Source organism: Augochlora pura, chromosome 10, assembly GCF_028453695.1.
Source record: "Augochlora pura isolate Apur16 chromosome 10, APUR_v2.2.1, whole genome shotgun sequence".
Classification (NCBI taxonomy): Eukaryota; Metazoa; Arthropoda; class Insecta; order Hymenoptera; family Halictidae; genus Augochlora; species Augochlora pura.
In genome coordinates this window covers 28,059,710-28,083,945 of record NC_135781.1, presented here as the reverse complement: position 1 = coordinate 28,083,945, position 24,236 = coordinate 28,059,710, and the positions used below count along the sequence as shown (strand labels likewise).

The window sequence follows — 24,236 nt, the reverse complement described above, 5'->3', positions numbered from 1 at the left end:
GCGTTCGCATGAAAACGATCGTCGGCGGGGGAAGATATAGCCGCGAAAAACCGTGTAGACGAAGGCACGGGCGGACACCGCTGGGTCGCTTCCGCGATCGTTCCAATCATTTTTCGCGACGCGACGATAGTGCAGGCGTCGCGCGTTGGAACATTGAGAGCATCGAGAGCGTCGAGGACCGGTAATTAGCCTGGTCTGTAATTGAATTATTAATCGAACTGCGATGCGCGGTTGGTCGGCCTCGGAACCGAGGGAGGGTCGGTCGCTGTCGACCACCGAATATCCTACGCAATTGTATCGACAGCGCGGGGCCACAGCCAAAAAACCATTGACGCGTAGATAACTGGTGCGCTCGCGGGCTCGAGAGCGAACGCGAGCGCAGCGCCGCGCGCATTTGTGAATAGCGTTACGCCCAGCTGAATCGAAAGACGCGTTCGCCGGTGCGCGAAACAACGATTCGTCGAACGATAGTCCACGAATAAAGTAAATGTCCGAGCGATCCGACGTGCCCGGCGACTATTCCTCGAATTATATTTTCATTAATATTACACGTGATTTCGTTTTATTCTTTATTTCGGGTAAACGAAACGAATGAAAACGGAACAAGTACGGCGACGGCGAGTAGACACGATCAAGAAGAAGTTGGAAAAATGTAGAAGAATAACTCCGACAGATGTAGAGTAAATGGACGAAGTAATTGAGACAAATAGAACGGCCGTAGTAATGACAACCATACGGGCATCTTTTTGATGCACGACTGCTCGCTGGTCTCTGCGCTACCGTCGCCAATGTCGACTGTTTCTCGTTTTAAAAATTTGTTATTAATGTCGATAGAACAACAAGTATGTATGAAAAAAGTCTACGCAAGAGATCGCATGGTTTCTTTATAAAATAAACGACGCTTTATAAAAAAAAAAAGACGAGTTCCAGAATAGGATGCCAGTTTAATGCGAGAAAAAGTTGGACAACGAAAAACGCTTCCACGCACGCATCCCGACGATCGAAGCGCATTCGACGAATTTCCGCCGCAACGTGCGAAACGCCACCGGTCTCGCAGTCGGTTTTATATCCGCGCGAGCATTTACTCGCGGGATCCGGCGGCGTAGCAGCACACGCGCCAACAGAAACGCAATACATCAAGGGATATGGCAACCGGCAGCGGTGACGGCCGTCATTTTCAAATATAGGGGAACAGCATATGAAAGGGCGCGGGGGAAGAACGCGCCCGCAGAAAAATGAAATAAACGCGTATCAATTGTTGGCGTAACGAACCCATTAAATAAATAGCGGGTGAACGCTTTGTAAAAACGAACGACGAAACGTAAAAGAAAACAGGGAAGAACGTGAAACGCGGACGGCTCGAAACCCGCTGGACTCGCTCGCGATACGAACGGTAAATCGCTGATTTTTCGCAATGCTTTCGCCGTCTCTTCCTACGATATATGACAGAGAGACAGAGAGATGGAGAGATAGAGAGAGGGGTCATACATACTGCTGCGCGCGGTCGAATCCGGGTCTTGCATCGATAGCTGCAGCAAAATTAAATCGAGAAGCAATCGGCGAGGCTTTAATTCCCACGCTCCAGTTCCGTTGCGCCGGATAGATTTTCGCGGAGATCGGTTACCGGTTCGCGCAAAAACCAGCCGATTAAGGTGGGAATAACGGCGGACAGGGGGGGTGGCGAGCGGAAAGCATCGTGTCGCGGGAAACGTGCGACACGCGAGCTAGCCGAGTGGACAAAGTCGAGCAACGAGGAACGCACGCGACTAGTTTTCAGCCCGGTTCTGTTCCGCGTGCACCGATAACCCCGAGAGCAATCGTTCAGACGCAACGGGCGCGCCACACGAAACCAGGAAAATTAAAAATTAAAAATTTACACGCGAGTTCCTGCTGCCGGGAAAACAGCTGCTTGGCCGGCCGTTCATCCGTTCGAACGTATGGAAACGGTGTAACCAAACGACGGGAAAAGCAAGCGGAAAATGGTTGCGCGCGGTACTATTTGCATGTTTCGCAATGTTTTAACGGGGTTCTAGCGAAATTCAACGGAATTCGGAATCAATCCGAATCGACGACGATCGAATATTCAGCGTCGAGCCCGCACCGCCGCGTTTTCCGAGCGACGAGACACGGCCAGGCGAAGCGATCCGCCTCGGTATTCGCGCGTTTCCGCCGGAACTGCTCTCATATTCTCCTCGAGACTTTGGTCGGACTACATGGAACGGTGGATGCAAGTTTCGGCTGCAGGTGCGTCTCGACTGCGCCAGCAGAGGATCGCAAACTCCGGCCAACGGGACAGGAAGCGCGGGCGTCGCGGTCTCGGAACAAACGCCGAGAACTCTCTATCTCTCTCTCATTCACTCTCCCACTCTCTCTCTCTCTCTCTCTCTCTCTCTCTCTCTCTCTCTCTCACACACTCCCTTTTTCCGCGCGAGAAACGCCAGCTCGAACAAAAAGAAATAGCCACGGCGGGATCAGGGAACCGGCTTGCCGACGAACGCCGACCAATTAACTCGCGGGGAAAATCCTAGCCCGCGCGAGTGCGCGCGGAACATTTTTATCCGAGCCGTTTAAACGTTATCTCCGGTTCGAAAGAAAAATCGCGCAATTAGAGCGAAACTAATGTCGCTTCTCCGCGGCCGAGTTTCTCCGACCGTGGCGGCGCGCTAATATCATTTTTTTCAAGTGGCCGGAAGTCGCGAGACATTGCGGGCGCGGTCAGATAAGAATGCGTAGCTTAATTAATGAGTTCGGAGGCCGGTCGCATCGCGGACGTCGTCAATCTAGCGTCGCCCCGACGGCTGCGTGCTTCCAAGCGCCGCGCGCCGGGCTATTTCGCCTGAAAGGTTGCACAATTCCGAATGAAAAAGTCACGTTCGGAATATAACAATGGTCGAGTGTATCGAAAACGATATTCCGATGCAATTAGTTTTATTTCGATCATCCACGAAGCGTTATGCTTTGCTCTCTTAACTGTTCCCTGCGTTAGAGATCACTCGTTGATTTTTATGCGAAATAAAAATTCTTCGAGTTGATTCTAACGAACTATCTTTTTCCTTGCAATTATTTTAATACTAGAACTACAGATATTTAACGTATATCTACCAAAGAAGTCGAAATTACTTGTTTTTGAAATTTAAGAAAAGGTGTATTTAATTCATGAATTTATTTTATTACTTATTTTTTTCTAAATGATAATATTAACAATAGTAATATGAATAATAATAACAATTAGAAAAAACGTGGACCCTTTTATTTTTTCTATGGAAACGTCAAAGTCCTTCAACTTTGCTACATGTATCGGATAACTCATCTTCGTATATGATAGTCATTTTCACTGTCCATTAAATCGCTTTCGTCACAGTCCGTATCAAAATAACTTGTACCTTACTGTCCGATAAATACTCCGTTGCACGTTACCCACACTCTCGTGATTAGCATTCTTAAAAAGTCATCAACAATTCGGTGAGGTACAGTAGATTGCGAACAATTCGTATAAAATTTTATCGCACTTCCGAACGAGTGCCGATGCTTGCTTTAACTTTGCCATAATCAGCACGCTATTCTGTTGACGATACAAAAGAAGTCGTCGAGCGTACGCACACGCTAAACAGCGGGCGCGCACACGTACCGAGGAGCCCCAAACGTTTGCGCGAAGCTTTTATTCCGGCCGACCCTCTTAGTTGAATTTCGGTCGGGGTTAATTCGATTGGAATTCGGTTGCAGGAGAGGCTCGGTTGATTCGCAATGAACGCGTCACCCTCCACGTGCGACCGAGTATCGTATTCCGGAATGAAAAGACACATGTTCGTGGCCATGGCGTGGGCGTCTCGCAAAATTTTACGACGCACCTCGCCGCCGGTGACGAGATTATGTTCATTCTCCATGCGGATCTTCCAACGTCGACCGGTGCCGGCAATTAATTCAGTTTGATCGCGTCTACGAAAATTGGCGACCGCCGACGACGAGGAATGGCTTCCCGGAGAGACCGGTTCTCGCGAGACCGGTCTGCGGCTGATTGATTTCGCTCTCGTTCTCACGGATCGTCGTACAATGTCGCTGGTCGTCGTTGTAGAATGCCGTAGATCGTAGTAAACGGTTGTAGAACGTCGTAGATCGTTGTAGAATGCCGTACGGTTGTCGCAGGACGTCGTAAATCGTTATAGAATGTCGTAGATTGTTGGAGGCTGTCGTCGATCGTCGGCGATAGTCGCAAATTAAAAGAATCATCGATGTAACCGGCTCCATCTTTTTCCCTGGCATCGACGAACAGGCGGACGCGCGCGCGAGAGCTGGCTCGCCAGAATTATTCCGCGCACGAATTCCTCGCGGCGGAACGATTTTTCAGCAAATTTCTCTCGCGCGCGCCTCTTCGCCGTACCTACTAGCCCCCGCCCCACCCCACCCCACCCCCCTCCAGTCGATATTTGTAAACTCGAGTGCACCTAGAATATAAAATCTGTGGAATACGAGAGCGACTCGGAATCACTTTTGCCCGCGAATTCGAGTAACGTACTCCGCAACGTAATATATGTTTAGACGCCGGCGCGGGCTCCGCGAGTGCGTGGCCGCGCGTGTGGATGTGCACGGCCGTGTGCACGCGCACGACGTGGATAGGCAAGTGGATGAGGGGGGAGGGGAGGGAACCGTCGCGTCGATTGTTCCTTTTTCGGGACCGCGCCGAGTTTCTGGTTCCCCATCCGAAAAGCGGCTTTGATTTCGCCGGGGCGAATTCCCGGCGAATCGTTGCCTAAAAGCGCCAGGCCTTGTTTCGAACTACGGTCCCGTTGCAGTTACGGCCCGGCCGTTATCACGGGAAAACTATCCCTTCGGATAACGAAGAAGACCGCCCTCCTCGCCGAATATGGAAAACCGCCTCTCGCTCCTGGGGTGATCCGCGCGGAATTTCGAGGCTGCCCCGGGTCGCGGAACGATTTCCGTTCAACGGTTTCGCAACAACGTTACCGGAGCGTTCAACGAGATTCGATGTATCCGAATAGGCGCACACGAGCGAACGGGGTCGAACGAGTTTTGGATGCGACGCGAGCCCGGCGAAATCCAATCGACACCGACAACGCCGAAGTCAAATATTTAAACGGATTTTCGCGCGGGGTCCGAGCCCGGACCTCGAGCCCGAGCCTCCCGAAAAAATGCCATTAATCCCTGTTTAACTTCGATTAATCGACGGCACGGTCTTGTTGCGCCAAGTCCGCGGACGCGTTCGCCGCGAATTCCTCGATCGCCGGAGCCAATCAAATTGCAGAAATACTGTTTATTTTTTTAAACAACAAAAGAGAACAATGCTTGAACGCTCGTTAATTCGCAGATCGTTGAATTGGATTTGCAGCGTGTTGTCGTCATTGTCGATGATTCTGAAAATTCCGGTGTTTATAGCATGTTCGTTGTCGGTGTGTGTCGCATGTGTAAAAACGTGTGCAGGTCTTTTATGCAGCATAAAATATTGCTGTAAAAAAAAGACAGATAAAAATGTATTATTTCGTTTAATAAAAAGAATATATTAAAAGCAATGCGACAGTATTCTTAACTCCTTTGAAGTCTTTATGCGTTTGCATTTCACCTACTCGCTTATTTTATAAATGCATAAAATCTGTTAGTGTAATAATCGCGTGTGTCTGGTTTCATGCCGGCCGGTACGATGCAATAAAAGATCAGTGGCCGATAAAATGCGGCGCGACACGCATTGTCATCGTGATCGTAATAAGTTATGTTACATATTCACTAAACTTTTATCGTTGCACGTGGTCGTCGGTCGCAGAACGAGTCCGCCGAAGAGAGGCTTCGGATGGTACGACGCTTTAAAATCGGATTTTGATTGACCTAAGATACGCTTTAGTAAAACGTTTACTATTTTCCCACGCAGAAAAAAAAGGACAAGAAAAAGCGACGCGAAGGAAACCACCGTTCAGCCTCTGACTAGATCTATTTCGTTTGTCAGCGGATGTGTTCAGCGGCGTATAATTGAGCAACAAATCCGCGGGAAAATGTAAATCCGTAATGAACGGTAATGAGGTTCGTTGAGACTGGCCGGACTCGAATAAAATCTACGAAAACTTTGGACGCGGACTCGGTTGGGGGGGGAGCACGAGCACGGAGAAAACTACGGCAATTAGCCGAGGGAAACTGAAATTTTCTCGGGTACGGGTTGGCTCCCATTATGCGGTTGATAGTGATTTAAAGACAGCGTAACCAAAGGACGGGATGCCAACCGGCCCCGCTTCGTGCTCTCCTAGTCGTCCCTGGCCAAATATTTACACCGACCCTAACACGCCTGACGTCGTGAACTAATACGTTAGCCTGTAATTAGCGCACGGCGTGCTTCGGAGACTGATAATTATGCACCGAGGCGGTGCGGTGCAACGACATCGTTCGTGTGCATCCTCGAGTATGCGACCGTCATTAACGGTACACTGGCTACGCTATAAAAGTAGCACCGCGAACGGCCCACAGTCCGATCCACTCTCTCTTTCTCTCTCTCTCTCTCTCTCTCTTTTCCTCCCCCGCTCTCCGCATCTTTCTCAGTTGTCTAAAAAAAAAACAGATCGACCGGCGAGTGGGAAAGACGTTGTCGCCTCGTAACTCCATTTCGTCGTATTCGGCAGCCGCGTAAACGCGCAAAAAGGATGAAAACGAGCGAAATATCACCGTTGAAATTTCGAGCGATAACGAAGCTCTCCCTGGAAAGTCCCATTCTTCTTTCGACAAGCAGTTTTTTTTATTTATATACGCCGGCGGAGCACGATAACGCGAATTGCTCGAGCACGCTCGACGCTCGACGCTTGTCGCCCGTCACACGATGAATCTTCTCGAAAATATTGGCGGACGTCGATCTCCGCTTGCCAAAACTCGGTCAGAAAACAACGGGCTGGTAGCAAACGGGAGAGAGAGAGAGAGAGAGAGAGAGAGAGAGAGAGAGAGAGAGAGAGGCACGCGGGAACTGGAACGGGGACTGAAACGGGAATGGGAACGGGAACGGGAACGGGGCAGAACAACCCGGGATCCAGCCAGCGTGTTAAAAGAAAACAAAAAAACGAACGGTCCCTGGAGACTCGCGAATTTGTTCCGATTACGAGAGGAGCGTTCCAATTCTCGTCGTCGAACACGACACCGAGGCGCGCACACGGTCCCGCGAATTAAAACGTCCTCGTTTTTGAAAACGTCCGAGGTGGCGCGATTTCACCGCGCGCGCGTCCACGTGCCAGAAACGAAAAAAGGTTCCGGTCCGCAAACAGGGACACACCGCGCCGTAGAGAGAGAGAGAGAGAGAGAGAGAGAGAGAGAGAACTGGTTCGATCGCGATTCGAAGCCTCCGTCCTCCAGGGGTTACCCTCGGACAATGCGAAAGTTTCTTCGACGCGGGGAACGGGGACAGGACGGGGAGAGACCGGATACGGCGGAGGGACGCGACGGAACTCTGCGAGAGAAAATTGGGGGACGATTTGACAGCGACGCTGGCCTGGTTTCGTTCGACTTTCGATTGTCCTCGTCGCCGTCGGCGGAGCGCCGAACAAAGACAAAGCGAGGGTGGGTCCCGGACTTGCACTTTTTCCGCGACACGTCCGAACGGATCGCGAACCAATAAGTCAGCGCTCGGGTGGCCGGCTCGGGATTCTCGGTAAAGCGAAACAGTCTCTGCGCGTCTCCGCCGTTGACCAGGAGCTTCGAGGAATCGGAAAAAGAGCGGTCGCCCGGTGATCAACGAGAACGCCCGGCGAGAGCAAAGCGCGAGATGCTCGCCCCCTAGTTCGTTCGTTCGTTCGTTCGCCTCTCTCGCAATTTCGAGAATTGCCAATAAAACAGGCGCTGCGTCGACATCCTACGCTCCGCTCACGGAAACAAACGCAAGCGTTCGTGTACGCTCGTAACGGAGATTCGTCGATGGAATAACTGATTGGGTTCGCGATACCGGTCTTTGTTCAAGCAACGGTCTCGACGACCGGGACGGCACGGCTCGTGACGAACGCGCAGCATCCCGTTGCCGCGAGTTTCACCGAGCCTGCACCGCTTTCTTGTCCATTTCGACGACACGGAACAACCCTCTTTTTCAATGGTACGCCGCCGCGGGAAACGCGTTCGCGTGTTTGGACGAGCACCCTTGGCTGCTCCGAATACGCGTTCACCGTTCGATGAAACACACGTAGCGATACCGCCGCGTTTACAGTCGCGATCGAATTGTATACAGCACAAGCTGCGGCATGCGTGCACACGTGCACGCGTCGTTGGTCTCAGCCCGGTCCCTCGCATCGACGAGATCGCGGCAAATTCGACGAAAATTACATGCCCGAAGCTATCGAATTTGCGCGTCGTGTTTTATTTGTTTGCATACACGCGTGTGTGTACATAGCCGCGCGCGATTTTTCTGCCGAAACAAAACAATATCCGCGGTCGCGCGCGCGCGCCAATCAAAGGGACAACCGGTGGACGAGCCGTATGCGACGGGAATAATTTCGAAATTTCAGCTGTCTGCGCGCAGAGCAACTCGGCCGGGTTAACGAATGAAAACTCTGAAATTCAAATATCCCGCACCGCCGACGCGTAACGCGAATAAAGGAGTGTATTTTCTAAAGCCTCCCGCCGGACAAACCGCTGCAAACACGGGTGTCGTAGGTGCAACGAGCCGGGGATCGGGCTAGAATCGGGCGATGTTCATTTTCTGAACCTCGTGTAGGCAGAACGCTCTCTCGTCATAAATCAGAGTCACTCCGCCAATAACATTCGAATCCTTTGTGCTCGCGAGCCAACGAGCGGTTCGGCCGGTGCTCTGATTCCGAAAAAAAAAGGCTGGAAAAACGAACACGTTCCGGTTCGGGGAGAACAAGCGGCGCGCGAACTTGGCACCGGTTTAGCGTCTAATTTAGAGCCGGCCGAACATCTAATTAATCCGCGTATCGATCGCAGAGATAGGACGACGGTCCCGATTACCGACACATTAAGGAGAATTTCTTGTTCGCGTGTCTCATTCATTTTTAACAATTAACGTGTATAAAGTATATAATTTCTACAAATTTTTAGATTAACCACACTTCAACCCTTATCTGACAGCTATGCGCGTCGATAATCAGGTCCAGCTGCAAAACGTAAAAACATAGTTTTGAACTAATTACAGAGTGTCCGTAATACAAGATTAGACTCTATTCTAAAATTCTATAAAAAATTGTTAATGTCCATACTTTCTTTATAAAATCTAACAATTTTTACAGCGCGAAAATCGCTGTTTTAGTCAACTCGAAGCTAACTATTCTCAATGTTATGACCAATTACATAAATTTAATTTTTCAACGATATCGATAAGCGAAAGGTATTTCATAAATTTCTTAGAACACAGAGTAAACTAATAAAGTACTTAAACGGTTTTATTGTGTTAATATAATATCGAGCTTCGTGTGAAAATTTTGTTGTTTAAACGAAATGGAACGAATGAAACCGACGGTATTCCGGACTATCGAAATAATTGAGACCCTTATCCCGATCCAGCGGCGATCGTATTGGTCGTCGCCCAGCGTTCACTGGAGCGGATTAATAATTCAAACGAATGGTCGCGTACGGTTATTTCCTCGCAAGAAACTGTCTCGATTCGTGACGCCGCGCCTCGGCGATCCGCAAACGGTAATTAAGCGGCTAACGACACTCGTCGAATTGACCTCCTGCTCCAGCGCTGCCATCAATTTTTATTGAAGCGACCGCGATTAAAGAGCCCTCTCGTCTCTCCTTTGCCGGCTCGAGATCGATGAACCCTATCGGCGTGCGGCCGCCGAGGCCGAAAGCAGGGAGAGAGAGCCCGGCCAGAGAACGATCTCTCTCCGTGGTCCGGCAACGGTACCGTTGCCGAAGAAAGGGAGCGGGCAGAAACCGGAGCGGAAGAACGCGGAAAGGAGCGCGAGAAGGAGAACGCGAAGGAGAACGCGAAGGAGGACGCGAAGGCCAAGGAAAAGAGCAATCGGCGGGGAAAGGAAGAGGGACCGGGTCGTAAGAGGCGCACGTGCCCAGACAGCACGGCGCAGATGCGACATTCTTAAAGCGTTAAGTACGCGCCACTATTTTCCGTGGGATTAAAGTCGTAGACGAAGGGGAATCGCGAGAGGAAAGAATGGAATGGGCAGGCGGGAGCAGTCGGACCGGGCACAGCGGCAGGATTTCGAGGCGGCAACGTGGCTGCGTTACCCAACGTGCCCGCGAATACTCCGCCAGGCTCTTGTCGCACGCTATATTTTTATTAGCGCGACCACCGACTCGACCGAGCGGGGCGGACTTTACAGCCGACTCGAGTCGCTAATTTCCCAAATAAGCGAGACCGTGGCTGGAAAAGATTGCCTTGGAACCGTGGAGCAACTTTTAAATGCCCGTCATGCAGACGACCAGCGACGAAACCCCTATTCTCCACTTACCCGGCGCTGTTGCGTTCGCGGAAAATATTCATTTATTTATTCTTGCGGAGATTTAACGATCGGATAAACCACAATTCTTTAAATTAGTATAATAAACTGTTAATACTGACTTTACCACGACCGGTCTAATGACCGGTATCACATTTCTGATTTCATAATTGTTGAAGTCGTAATAGTTACTTTCATTGAGAATTTTTGAATATATTTTCTTATTCAGGCTTATCCTACTATAATTTGAATAAACTCTATTTTGTAATTCCTATGAGGCAATTTTTGTGAGTCGCTATTAGACCTCGTAAGGTTTAGTATCAAGGGCTGTAATAACGTTGCGAAGTTATGTTAATAGGCCTTGAATTTGATTCGAAAGGGTGCAGTGAACGACTGAAATAATCGACGGACGAGCGCGCGCTATTTACATTAAAGAAAACAGGATACGCTAGCCGACGTGTTCCGCGTTTGATTTCGCCGGATGAATTTCGCTGGAGGGCAACGCCTTTCAAATTGCGTCTGGCTCCCGCGATCGACGCGTTCGATAGGCTCTCGATTCGATCGGCGATCGCGCGTTACGCCAGTCGCCGTCCTTCTCGAATCGGCGATCGCGCGTTTGCGGCCGCGTTCCCAAGGAGCAACGTGCGTGAACAGCGATAACGGCACCTCTCCACTTATCTCGCAGTCGTACAATTTGCATGATGAGACGGTAAAGCCGGATTGGGCCAGCAAACCCTGAGAACGGACCCTTCCACGCTCCGGCTCGCCATTCCCCTCTCGCTTCTTGCTCCGCATCTCATCCGCGCGCTTTTTCGTGGTCGTTTCGCCGACGCTATCTCCGCCCCACCTCCTACCGCTCGTCTCTTTGTCCCTGCGTCTCGCGTATTCGTTATCTCCGTTCGAGCGCATAACTTTTCCATAATCTGTTCCGACGAGCTCGACTTCCTGGACGGGAGTAGACGTCTGCGTGTACTCGATTTCCAATATCGCACTCGACGCTTCTTCGTTGCGTATATCAACTCGGTTCTTTCGTCGTTTCGTCTGCTCGTTGCCTTCCGGATCAGTTTAGCGCCGTGGCCGACCAGATTGTTAAAACACGTCGCGAAAATTTTTCCAAAGAATTCGATCGTATTACAGATATGTTAAGACTGGTAAGCGCACGATTACTTTCGTAAATAATATTCCATAGTACGTTGATATGTTTCTGGCGAAACAAATTTTGTTTGACTAATGCGTGGCAAAAGTCACAAAAGAGTAATCTCCCGAGAAAGCTGAACAGGATATCATATTAAGAATTCATTTCCCAAGTCCGTGAGTTTGCAAACTTTTAGCACTCCTTTATTACAAAGAAGCGAAATTCTTTTTACTATATCTTCCAGTTGACTGTAAAATATTTTCTTTAACAGTATTTTTGATCGAAAATTATGATTGAAGGAGAAAATGGATCTCGCACGAGGCACTATCGCTAGAGAATGCTTATTGAAAATCGAGCACACTCGGACGCTCGTGCAGGCGAACGCGGAGATGATTACTGCGGCGGCCGTTAATTATTTGGCGACACTGCGCGTCCGTGAGCGAGGGTAAAAGGTTCGAAGCGGCGAGAAATTAGCGTCGCGACCATTGTCGTGAAAGAAACTAACACGAAGCCGCCTGGCATCGGGGATCAGCGCGGCAGAGAGCCGGAGCGGTGGATTGAATTAAGTGGATTACCAAAACGGAAAGGGAGATAGGCGAAAGTACGGGACGACGACGAAATTCTATCGATTCCCCGCCGCGCAGCCGGCAGATATACACGATGCTTCATCCAGCGGCACGGGGGGGAAGGATATTGGAAATGGCAATCGAGCATCGCGGGGACATGCTACGTGCTGCCTCTTAAACAGACGGAGAACGATCGCACCTCGAAATGCCGCGATCCGGGACGAGCTTTGTTCCCCTCCCCCGATGCTGCGTGCTTTCGCGCCGCCTTGGCATGCAGGTAGCACACCGGGGACGGATGCACAACCATCTCGCCGCATCTCGTTGGGAACAGATGCGCGACCGAGCCTCTTCCAATAATCGAAACTATCGTGATTGTTCACCGCCGACCATTTTACTTTGGCACGGGCAACCGCACGGGCCGGGTCGAACAGTTCGCGTGCGTTTCATATTTCACGGTGTCCGTGGGTGTTATCGGACGTCGAACGTTATCGACGAGTCTGCGAGGGTCGCGATGATCTACGAATGAGACTCGAATAGAACCATTGGCCGACCGACGCCCACGCCAGCAGTTTTCTCCGAGAGGATCGCGACTGATAAATCGTCGGACGAGATAATCGAGCGACCAGCGGCCACGACAAACTTTGCCAAACCGCGAAAACGTTGTTCGACGATTTAAGGGAATTCGCGAGAAGTTCACCGCGCGCATTGGCATCCACGTGCGCGCATGGTTTCATAGACACGCGGGAGGAAGCTACGTCAAATTAGACGCGAGCGATACGCTGTGTGCCGTTTCTGCGGAGGGGAGATCGCGGGAACAACGGAACAACGAGGCTCCGTTGTCGGTCGATCTCCCCAACAAAGACACTCTCGATAAATACGTTATGGCGGAGGGTAGCTAGACGTTCGGATGCATTCCCCTGTTTGCTCTCGCGTCTGTCTCGCTTCCCAGCTACGAGGAACGGACGAGGCCCACGGTCGCAAGTCGACAGAGGAAATCTGGAAGCGGCGACACGGTGTTCACGAAAATGCCAGAATCGTCCTTCTCGTTGGCATGATCGTCGTCGTTCCGCGTGCACGAGTTCGCTCTACGTTGGCTGTGCCAGCAGCCGGCAAGGTATTGATCGGCTGAACCCGCGAGGACCACATGGCGACTCCAAGTTCGTGCGACTTCGTGCGAAATCGGCATCCCTCGTGCCTAACATGGCGCCCGTAGGCGGTCACGTGGCCGCCACCCCCTCACCCACACGACCACCACCGCCACGACTAGCAACTACTACCGACGCAGCGGGCGCACTCGACCACCACAAGGGATATATGATGCAGCCACCAATTCCTCTCTCTTGCTCCCTTGTTCTCTCCATCCCCAACCCCCGTTTCCCATTCCCCAACCCTCCAATCCCAACCACCATCACCATCCCCCGCGCTCTTTCTTCCTCTTTCTCTATCGTTTCCAAACTCCTGCTCTTTCTATCCTTCTCTTGCCACCCCTGCCTCTCTCTCTCTCTCTCTCTCTCTCTCTCTCTCTTTCTCTATCTCTATCTCTGTCATTGTCCCCGTCCATGTCTTTGGCTCTAGCTGGCTGCGTCCTCCTCTGCAGGGACGGCTTAAATATTTGCACGGCCAGGTTCAACGATATCAGCCCGAAATACATAGTGACGCGCCGGTTAGCCCCGGTTAGGAAAAATAATTTCCGCCTGTTCGGAAGAAATTGGAAAGCCCCTGGCGCGATCGAGTTCCACGGTTTTTCATCGTTTTAACGGTCCGGCTCGAGGCAAACGCTGCCAACGCGACGGCGGCACACTGTCATTCGAGCCGGCCGACTCGTTTCTCCTCTGGAAAACGATCCGACGGGGCCGAACAGCGGGCTCGAATGCTGCGTTTCGAGGCTGTGCAGCCAATTCCCGAGTCCCTGTTCGGGACTCCTCTTTCCCCGAAACCGTAAACCGTTCATTCTTTCTCCGCAAACCGCTCTTTCCGCTCGGCGACTCTGCGGCGAACGCGTGCGGAGGGTCGGTCGCTCGACCGTGCAGCTGTTTAACGCGGCTCGCCAACTTTCCCGGCGAAGAAACGAACAAACTTTTAACCGATTTCCCCCAAAACTTTTGTTTGATTAACAAAAACCAACGGAAACTCGTAATCTTGGCTCGAGCAACCCCCCGCGCGAGCGCGATTCGTATGCCGGGCCGGTCGAACGATCGGAAATTCTTGATCGGACGGAGTTACGCGGAACACGGCCAAAGTATACGCCGCGACGGGGTCGTTATGAAATTAGAAACGCCGCGGGAAGAAACCGCGTGGTACGTTCCTTTGAACTATCGCCGTCCGATTCTCTCTACGTGCCTGTGATACTACGACGCACACTGCACACGGGCATACGGTCTGCGCAGAGAGTCGATCGTCCGTGTATCGGACATCTTAAGCCACGATATTAGGCGGAAACGACGACGGAGAAAGAGGACGAGCGTGCGAGGAAGCAAGGCGACGGAATCGTGGGGAGAACAGGCAGAAATGCAGACACAGGAACTCCAAGAACTAGAGGAGGGTGTCGGTGGAAAGGGACGGGGCGAGAAGAAGAGAGAGCCCGAGATAGATAGATAGAGACGGAGAAAGAGAGAGAGAGAGAGAGACAGAGAGCGAAAGTGAGAGAGAGAAAGAGAGAGAGATACTCGTTTCCGAGAGCAGCAGTGCCCGAGTCGAAGCACCCTCCGGACACCCTCCATTTGTCCCTACCATTCCCTCCCTTAGGCTTCCGCTATCTCACGACCGACGCATCGTCCTGCAGAACGGAACACAGACGGAGAAAGAGAAAGGGAAAGAGAGAAAGGAGAAAGGGAAAGAGACGGAGAACGAACGATCGATCTTCTAGGATGCCAGTCGTACCGAGGACCGATTGAAAAGCTTCTGATTCGTGACTCGAGGCGAGAAATCTTGACTGGCTGAGAGGAACGATCGGTCAACGAGCTACAAAGGCGGACGCGAACGAAAAGCGATTTTTAAATCCGGCGAATCTTTGCCGCCCCGCTGTCGATTGCGTTTCTTAATTCTATGATATCGATTCAAAGCATAAAGTCTATTGCATGGCGAAGTACGACGCGATAATCAATTATCAAAAAATCGAAAATATTGGAGCAAAGCACCGTACATTTAGCTTACTTTCAAGCACACATTAACCTTTATAGTTATCGAATAAGACATAGTAGATTTTTCCACTTAAATTCATTCGCTTAAGATTAGACTATGAAAGACAGTATTGCTTAAAATAGCACAGAAACTACTTGAATCTTTTAACACCGAATTTACGAAATTTTCTATGAGCCTTGTGAAAATAATGAACGAATGAAGATGGATATTAAATGAAATAAAAGGTTCTAAGTAAAATATAACAATGTTAATTGAATAATTAATAAAATGTATTGCGATTAGCCATCGTTTTAGCCATCTTAATCGGCTAGGCATTTTGATATCCATAAAAGGAGCTTTAAAATTTACCTTCGACTTCTTAAGAAAATATCGATTAAATGGGGAAAATTGTTTTCAGTAAAGATAACTGAATTCCGTAAACCGGGCACTGTAATTGGCAGCCCTATCCTAGAGCCGGCAACGCCCGTTTTCATAGACGATTTTCCGATGGGTGACACCATGAAAGATTACGATCGGCTGCTGTCGAGCGAACACGGATGTAATTAATAACGCGGTCTCGCTGGCGCGTGTCCGTGTGCAGTGTTCTAGGAGAAGGATTGTGTACACAGGCCCGATCGCGGACTACGCGCCGCGCGGGCTGACGCATTCTGCAGGATACTCGGCAGATCGATCGATCTCGTAGGACACGAGTCACCATACCCGCGGCAATGACCGCTGAAAAGCCTCGACGATATTTCTGTTCGCCATTAACGCAGCCGTGGACGAGAGCAGAGCGACTGTCCTCTTTGCCGAAGAGACCCCGGGAGTTGCGCCGTCGAGCCGCGACAAGCCGAGCCGGTCGGAAACCGGGAGACGGAAAGGGGCGATCCTAATCCGTGAAAAGCTCCTTTCTTTTTACGGTAGTGCGCGGAAGCTGTACGCGTAATGAATTCTCCATGGTGTGGCGCGACGCGGCGCGGCGCGGCGCGCGGAACCACGCCGACGTTCCACTGGCCACGATATTACCATCCGTGAAACAAAGCCGCGCTAAAATGCCACGGTATTAACCTTATTTATCACGGCCGCGGACGATCGTCGCAATTATTCTCGCGGCACTTTCAAATTAGAGATTCGAGCGACCCTCGTCGCAAATTTACGGCAAACAGGGGAACGATTTCGAAATTCTTGTCCGAGTTAATTAACGTAATACGCGGCGGGCGCGCCATGAAATTCCCCATGAAATTCGCGGCGAAAGACTCACCGGCACCGATATCATTGCCGGAGGAGCGTCTCGATCCGCTCCGAGAAATCTCGCGCTGATAAATGCCGAAACGAAATTTCATCTTTCGACGATCGTCTCCGACTCGTAAATCCGAATTAATTGACGCGAACACCGTCCCGGGAAGAAGATGAGCGAGGTGAAGTTTAAAGTCCGGGGGTCTCTGTAATCCGTTCGGAGGACGGTTTTCACGGCGGGACAAGCTGTAAGAATATTGTAACGAAAATGTGTAAACCGTAGGATAACTCATCGGTAAATAAATAAATAATTAAATAGATAAATAAACAATAATAATAATATTTCGAAAACTCGCTAGACTCCATTCCGTTGGGCCTTCCGCGCGTTTCATCGAATCGTAACTTTCTTTGGGGTTGCGAAATCGGGAAAATGGCATCTCTCCCGTTCGACCCCCGCGAATCAATCGCGAGAAGCAACGTCGTCCGATCGAAACGATGATAATCTTGTGATTCCGAGCAAAACTTTTCCGCGCGGCTGATGGAAAGCTTTTAAAGATCGGGACGATACTCGCCGGGAGGCCGAACGGGACTCGTTCCGCGCCTGGAAAAGTGAAACTGGGAGGAAAGACGACGGCGGCGAGAGCGACGGGAGCGACGGGAGGAAAGCTCGGAGAGCCAGAGTAGACAGAAACTCCAAGTTTAGAAACGCAACGGAGAGAGAAACGTGGCGGTAGGACGAGCCACTCGTATTGATCCAGCAGATACGCTCGATTAAACCGCAAATTGCAACGGATTGGCGTAAGTTACAATCTACTAAGACTTCGGCAACCGCCCGATGGTTTCGCGATGCTGTCGGAAGCCGCTGATAGCGACGGCAAGTCTGATATTTGATTTGAGTGACAAATGACGGGCAGAGCGCGGGTAACTGGCAACAACTCGTTGTCGTGTGCTCGCGTGTTTGCCAACGTGCTTCGCCGCGACTATTCAATAAACACCAACAGCGGCGAAACAGCTGATAAGATCTAACAGTTTCGCTAATTACAGCTTCCCCGGTATTTGACGCGCGCGCTCGCTCCCGGAGTTTTGCAGGCGTCACAAGGAGAAAAAATTGAATTCGAAGCTGGGTCGACTCCGATGAAACTCGAAACCAAAAGAGCGCATCAACCGTGCTTGTATCTCGCCCGGCGGGCTGTCGACGCGAAAAGAACAGTCGCTGACGAACGTGCATCCAACAATTACATCGCGAAAAAATCGCGAGTGGAGATCAACAATGGAGAAAAGCCAGTGTAATCGAGTCCGCAATTCTGGTTGTTTTTCGGAGGGACGCGGTGTCACGTACACGTTCTTCTTTCCCTTTCTATCTTGATCCCTCTTTGCTTGGCTCCCTTTTTGCCGCATTTTCTTCTCGTCGCAGACCCTGTAAATCCGGTCCTTGCATCATCGTTTCGCGCAGCTTGCATCGATTCGCCGTCGCGCTAAATTAATTATGCATTGCTTCTACTTTGGACAGGCACTCGTTCGGTCGACCGTTAGGGGACCAAGGGACGCGCCCTTTTCGGATGCCATTACCGAGACGACGAAATTGTTTGGATTTTCGGACGCGATCCAACGATCGAACGCTCATAGATCCACGTTTACGCGCTCAACTCGAACACGCCGCTCCGAAATGTCTTCGTCGAATTTCTGTATCTTTCTCGACGTGTGCGGACGTCGAATAGTAAATATTATATATCTGTTCATATATTGTCACGTGTGACATTAGCATGATTCTATCTTCAATACCGTGCTCATTGAGTGGTACTGCGATCTAATATAAGTAAAATCCCCTGGCCAATAATCCCTGGTGACGCCATTTCTACCGTAAACTGTATTCACCCGTCGGCGATATCGCTTATGAACGAATCGACGCAAGTGTTTCCGCTTGCGAAATTTAGAGATACGCGCGAGCGAGACGAGAGCCGTTTAGGAGCGTGCTCGAGAGGCATAGATTACTTTTATTCCTCTCGACTATTGTTCGATTCGCTCGGAGGGGCGGTCGAACTTGATTGGCGAGTACGGCACGGCGACGCGACGGACGATTCGACCTTCGCATTAGACTCGATAGACCGTCCTGCTACTACTAATGGCCCTTTTCGTTCCACCCTGTCCGAGCGAGCGCGTCTCCCCTTGGACGACGCGACGGGTTGCCGCTCGCCGCGTTGCTTTCGGATCCGAATTGATTGGACTGTGAATCGTCCAGTTTGAATTATTCATACTTTGTCCGCCGATAAACCAATTTCTGTACCGGCCAAATCGAGGAGGAAAAGATCGCCTTGCCGCGCCACGCTCTGTGCTACGGTATACTACGCCACGCCACGCCACGCCACGCACGGGCAACGAGGAACAAAGGATAGGCCGCGAGCCAACGATCGAAGCACGATGAACGGGGGAAAAAAAAAATAGAGAGACAGAAGAGCAAAGTAAAATAAAATTGGGAATCCGTGAGCGAGGGCGGCCCGGTCGACCGTGTCGCGGAGGAAGACGTACGGGGGGGCCCGTCCTACGACGCCATTTAATTTTATTATTCGATCCAATGACGCGGGAGATGCCCAGCCGATGGAAAATAGACGGCTGCTGGTTGCTCTACAACTTTATCGAACTACGATGACTCAAAGCGCGCGAGAAAAAAGGAGAACGACGGAGAATCTCGTTAACCTCTTCCTCGTTCCCTTTTGCCGGAGCGGCGTGCCTCGTTATCAGCACTCTCGCCTTCTAGACACGATATTTTAATCTGGAGGTTAAGGCCACGCGAATAATTAAACACCGCAAGAAATCTCGACCGGCATAATTTCTCGCGGCGGTATATTAAGGGATTACCGGCTCGGGGGGTGGGGGGGGGAGGACGACGTCTTCGGCTAAACTTATCCCCGGCCTTTAAGAGACGGCGCGGTGGCGCGCCTTTTCACCGAAACTATTCCAGAGTTTATTTTATTCGATTCTCTTATCGAGATATTATATTAATGCGTCGAAAGTCCGGCTCTCTCTTTGAAGCAGGGGGCCGCGGCCGTCGCGATATAGCTACTCGGAGGAACCAAAGTTTCTTCTCGAGCGGCGGGAGCGCCAGACGAGTCCCGCTGTCTCGATATTAAAGAATCCGACAAGTTTCGAGTTTCGATAATAAAATCGCCAACTAATCGTCTATCCGTCGGTGGATCGGCGGGATGGGACGCATTACGGAATCAATCGTCGGAAATGACGCGGGCGAAACTCCATCCAAGTTTCGCGGCGGCAATCGTATTTACGAAGATTCCTCGCCGAGGAGGTCGAGTCAACACCCACGATAAGAGGGACACTTTTACTAGTGCTCGGCCAAGTAACGAAGGAACCGTCGCCCCGACCGTCCCCCGTCCCCCGTCCCCCGACCATCTCCCGACCGCCCGCTCTCTCCCGGCACAGCCGCTCTGCTTTTGACCTTTTGCTTTCCTGGATCGAGCATGGCGAGGGGGGATCTTCTCGACAAAAGATTTATGAACCCCTCGGCAATGCCAGTATGCTACTTATTCTATCGTCGAGTACACACTCGAGGCTCACAAAAAATGCGGGGGTGGTACGTACACGCGAACGATCCTCAAAGAGAATTCTTAAAAAGGGGAGACACCGCCACCTCCCGTTGCACCGCCGCCCGGCTCACCGGACTCCCTTCTCTTTTTCCATCGAATCAATCACTTCCAGGCTCGCGAGTTCCCACACCTCTCCAATTGTCTGGCATTAATCCGCGGTAGATTCGCGATCCATCTCCGACAAAGAGCGTTCGCCGCGTCTACGGATTCGCGAGTCAACCATGTATTCACGAGTCAACGATGGATTCGCGAGTCAGCGACGGATCCGCGAGTCAGCGACGGATCCGCGAGTCGGCGATGGATTCCCTCGTATCGAAGCGAAACGGAACGGAACGAAGGGAAACGCGAAAAAGGACGATAGAACGAGAGACACGGAGCGAGTGAAGCTGCGAAAACGGAATTACGTTCCACGATGCTCGAAGCACGGAGTCAATCGACACGATTCCCAGTAATTTTAGCCAGTGGTTGGACCGAGGTCGGGTTTATACGTGTTGGGACGCCTACAGGGTACGCTGAAACTAATCATAATGTATCCTCTCATCGGTCGGAGGCCGTGCTGTGATTGGTCCGCTGCGGTATTCCTCGCTGCCAGATAAAGTTACCGTAATATGGATTAACTGGCCGCTATAGCCCATATTCTGATCCAACGCCCCCATTCGGACTGCGATTCCGTAATGAACTGGTAACCGGCGCTGTTATTGACCGCGGATTGCATCCGCGGTGTCTTTTGATGACGCGACCACGTAAATCCGTGAGCAAAGCGTTGCCGGCGCAATAGCCGCGCGTCGATCCCTATCCCTATCCCTATCCCTATCCCCGCGCGTTATCGCCTTGACGGTTTCGTTCATTTCGCGGCAGTACCACGACTTTCGATGCCGATGGGCCTAGGCATTTCGGCTCCGAATATCCCGCAACATCGCGCCGATAGCTTTCGACGGACGTTGGTATCGATCCGGTCAGGTTTCGACCGGCAAACCAACGTGATGGCGCTCGGTTCCAGCTCAGCGATCTCCCTTTTGCTCGTAATGGGCAGTGCGCGTCCAGCCGGAGCCAGAACCAGAGCCGGAGCGGCTAGAATCGGAGAGCTCGCTCGCCTTGCCACCGCCGCCGCCGCCGCCGCGGTTTCGATTTTTTAAACGGCCTGTCCCCAGAGCGGAGAGTGGCCGAGCTCTGATTTACGATGTCCGAAAGGCACGCAGATATTTCACGCGCTGTTCTTTCCTTCGGTTTTTTTCCCCCTGTCGGTGAGAACGACCGATCGTCAGCGCCGGTAGGCGGACAGCCTATCCGCGGCGGCGGCCCATTTTCCCGCGACCGTTGAAATATCGTCGGGCGTCGATGGTTCTCGCGTTTCGGAGCAAACGAACCGGAAGATAGCATCGCGTCGCGGGAGATAACGCTCGGCGAGAAAAGAACGGTCCCGCAAAACGACGAGTCCGCGAGCGAATCCTTTAACTTGCGACGATCCGGACGCGGGCTTCCCGAATCGTACAACTCGTACGTTCTGGAGAGCACGAGCACGCGTTTATCTTCCCCTATACCTCGTGGCAGGTTCGTGCCAATCGAATTCCACGGGAATTCCATTCGGCCGGGGTCGACCGAGAAAAATATGATCGCGCCGGATTTCTCGGTGTTGCGAATACATACATCGAACCCAACGGCGACGACGACGACACTGTTTTCGAAAATTCAATACCGATCGTTAAGCTTCGCAATGCGACCGCCGGATCATTATGGTCCACGGTATTTAAATCGTTCTCCTATATTGAAATCAAATAAATTGCCGTTACATTCGGAACAATAAAGATTGCATTTATTTAACTGATCTAACTTATTGAAAGAAACAATTGATTTTTATTTGATTTCAGTTTCGTAAAATCATGTTCGAAAATTCTAATTTCTCAGAATGTTCCGCAATGTGTAAAAAGTATCAGCCAAAAATATGTTTTGAAAAATTGCTAAACGATAGTAATAATGATAATAATAATATTGTATATTCGTTTAACTGGATGAACCCTTTGTTATACAAAAATACGCGAACAAGCGACCAGAGAGCAAACAAAGAGATAAGAAAAAATAGAAAGATAGAAATGTTGATAAGGAATCTGGAGATGAGCGAAAAGCTTCGAACAGCTCGGCATTGTAATAAGCAACCGTCGGAGGTACAGTTATGAAAATTGCCTGCCGTCGAAGGGTTAATTGGCCGACCACGGTAGCGACAGGACCGTATATCCCTCGAAGCAGTACCGAAGAAAAATTCGCACCGGCGAATAGCGGGATAGCGGGCAAAGTAGAACCGCCGATAATGTTGCGTCAGCGAAGGCGATCATCCTCCTCTTCCCCATAACGGCAATATGCGTTTCCCGGCGATTACAGTTTCGGTTCTGCGGCCTGGTTCAGCCCGTTGTAGAATTAGCAGAAATTCTAGCTCAGTGAGCAAAACAGCGTCGTCGCCGCAATGCCAGTGGCGTATTAATAACACGTGCTTCGTGTAATTTCAATTCCTGCCGCGCAACCCCCCCTGTCGCCCGGCGCCGCTGTCCCCCGTTGCCATTGGAAAATAATACACGGACGAAATTCATAACGACCTAATGAGCTTATGTTCCGGCTTACTACCGCCATACTTCCGCCGCCGATTCGCCAAGCTACCAGAAAGACCCGAGCGACACGGCGGCTAACACGCTAAATTGCTTCCGACAACCTTCGAAGCTGTTCTTCTTCGGCCATTTCCGACGATTTCGCCGAAGGGAAAACGTTCCACGGAAAGATACACGTTTGTTTCGTCAAGGAAAAACCAGCAACGGATGCCTGGATTAGAGGGAGCGAGGGTCGCAGGTAAACGGAACGCGACGGACAATTCTATGGGGTGGTTGTTCCGAGGCACAAAGTTGTACGTGACATGGCATCGGTACGTGCTTGTTCATTGGCACGGAATCAAACAAGCGAAAGTAAAAACTAGGTCCGATAGTCGCGTGAAGCGAAGACGTCACAAAGTTTCTCGCAAATGGAGTGGCATTCGGCCGGGATGGGATGCACTCGGTTCGAGGCAATTTATTTCGTTCCCTTTCTCACCGAAAACATCGTTCCGCCGCGGAAAGAATGATGGATGTTGGGCGTCGGTCGCGTACCATCGCTACGAAACACGCCGAGTGCCGTTAAGGTCGAGTGCCTCGGATGTGGGACGCTTTGTACTCTCCGGCGTTACTCGGTTTTCTCTCTTTCTCTACAGAAAGCCGTCGCCTCGGTCTCTCTACCCGAGCCGGAAAAGCTCCGGCCTTGACAGCGCGGCGTTCCCGCTCGCAGAATTCTTCCTCGTCGCACCCCTCCCCCTCCCCCCTTCCCCCTGCGAGCGAGAAAACGAGCAAGAAAGCGAGCGAGAAGACGAGGGAGAGCGCGAGAGATATCAATCGATCGATCAACAAACTCGTCGCTTTTTAATTGCACCGTAGACACTTTAATCCCTCACGCTCCATCGAGCGATCCTTTTTATGTATTTGCGGCGGGATCGTTCGGTCGAAGCGCGCCGAACGAGCAACAAACGCGAGCGAGAGATCGATACGGTCGCGAATAGTCGATGACGAGGTTTTCCTCGAATATCCGTGTTCTATCGCGCCGTTTTAATCATTTAAACGGGGCACGCCGGTCGATACAGCTTTATATTCTTTTTCCTAGAATCCGCGCCAGGGGGTCTGGTTATGTCACTGATTAGGGTTCGCAGTCACCGAGTTGCACACATAGCTCCCCACGCCGCTAAGGGTTGAAACAATACCAAGTGGGGGAAGGTCCATGACCCTGTGCACCCGGTGCAACTTCCGTTCCGCATCGTCGCTTGGCTACCCGGACGCGTGCAACGCGAGAAAACGAGAAAATAAACCACCCTCCCGCGCCCCCGCGCCTCGTCCCTGTCTTTTCCTATCCCGTAATGAACAGAACAGAGACGGAGATTGACAGAGATGAACGGAGACGAACAGGGATGCACGGCGAGAGCGAGAAAAAAGAATGAAAGAGAGAGCATTCTCGTCGAAGGAATTTTAATTTTTCTTGCAGTATAATCGCGGCTCCGCTTTTGTTGCCGTACCAGTTGTTTTCGTTCGATCCGTAAGCAACCGACAGGGAATTTCGAATGAAAAGGTATATCTCGATACCGACAATTTTTCATCGCTTCCCAAGAGATGGGTGAGAACGGAGGCAG

At 51.1% G+C, this 24,236-nt stretch overlaps 1 protein-coding gene across 2 annotated transcripts in view; it reads right to left on the bottom strand.

The window, feature by feature from the left end:
• The window catches only part of Sema1a (semaphorin 1a), a 177,301-nt gene that overhangs the window by 123,535 nt on the left and 29,530 nt on the right, over positions 1-24,236 (bottom strand). The gene's annotated exons all lie outside the window — the stretch shown is intronic.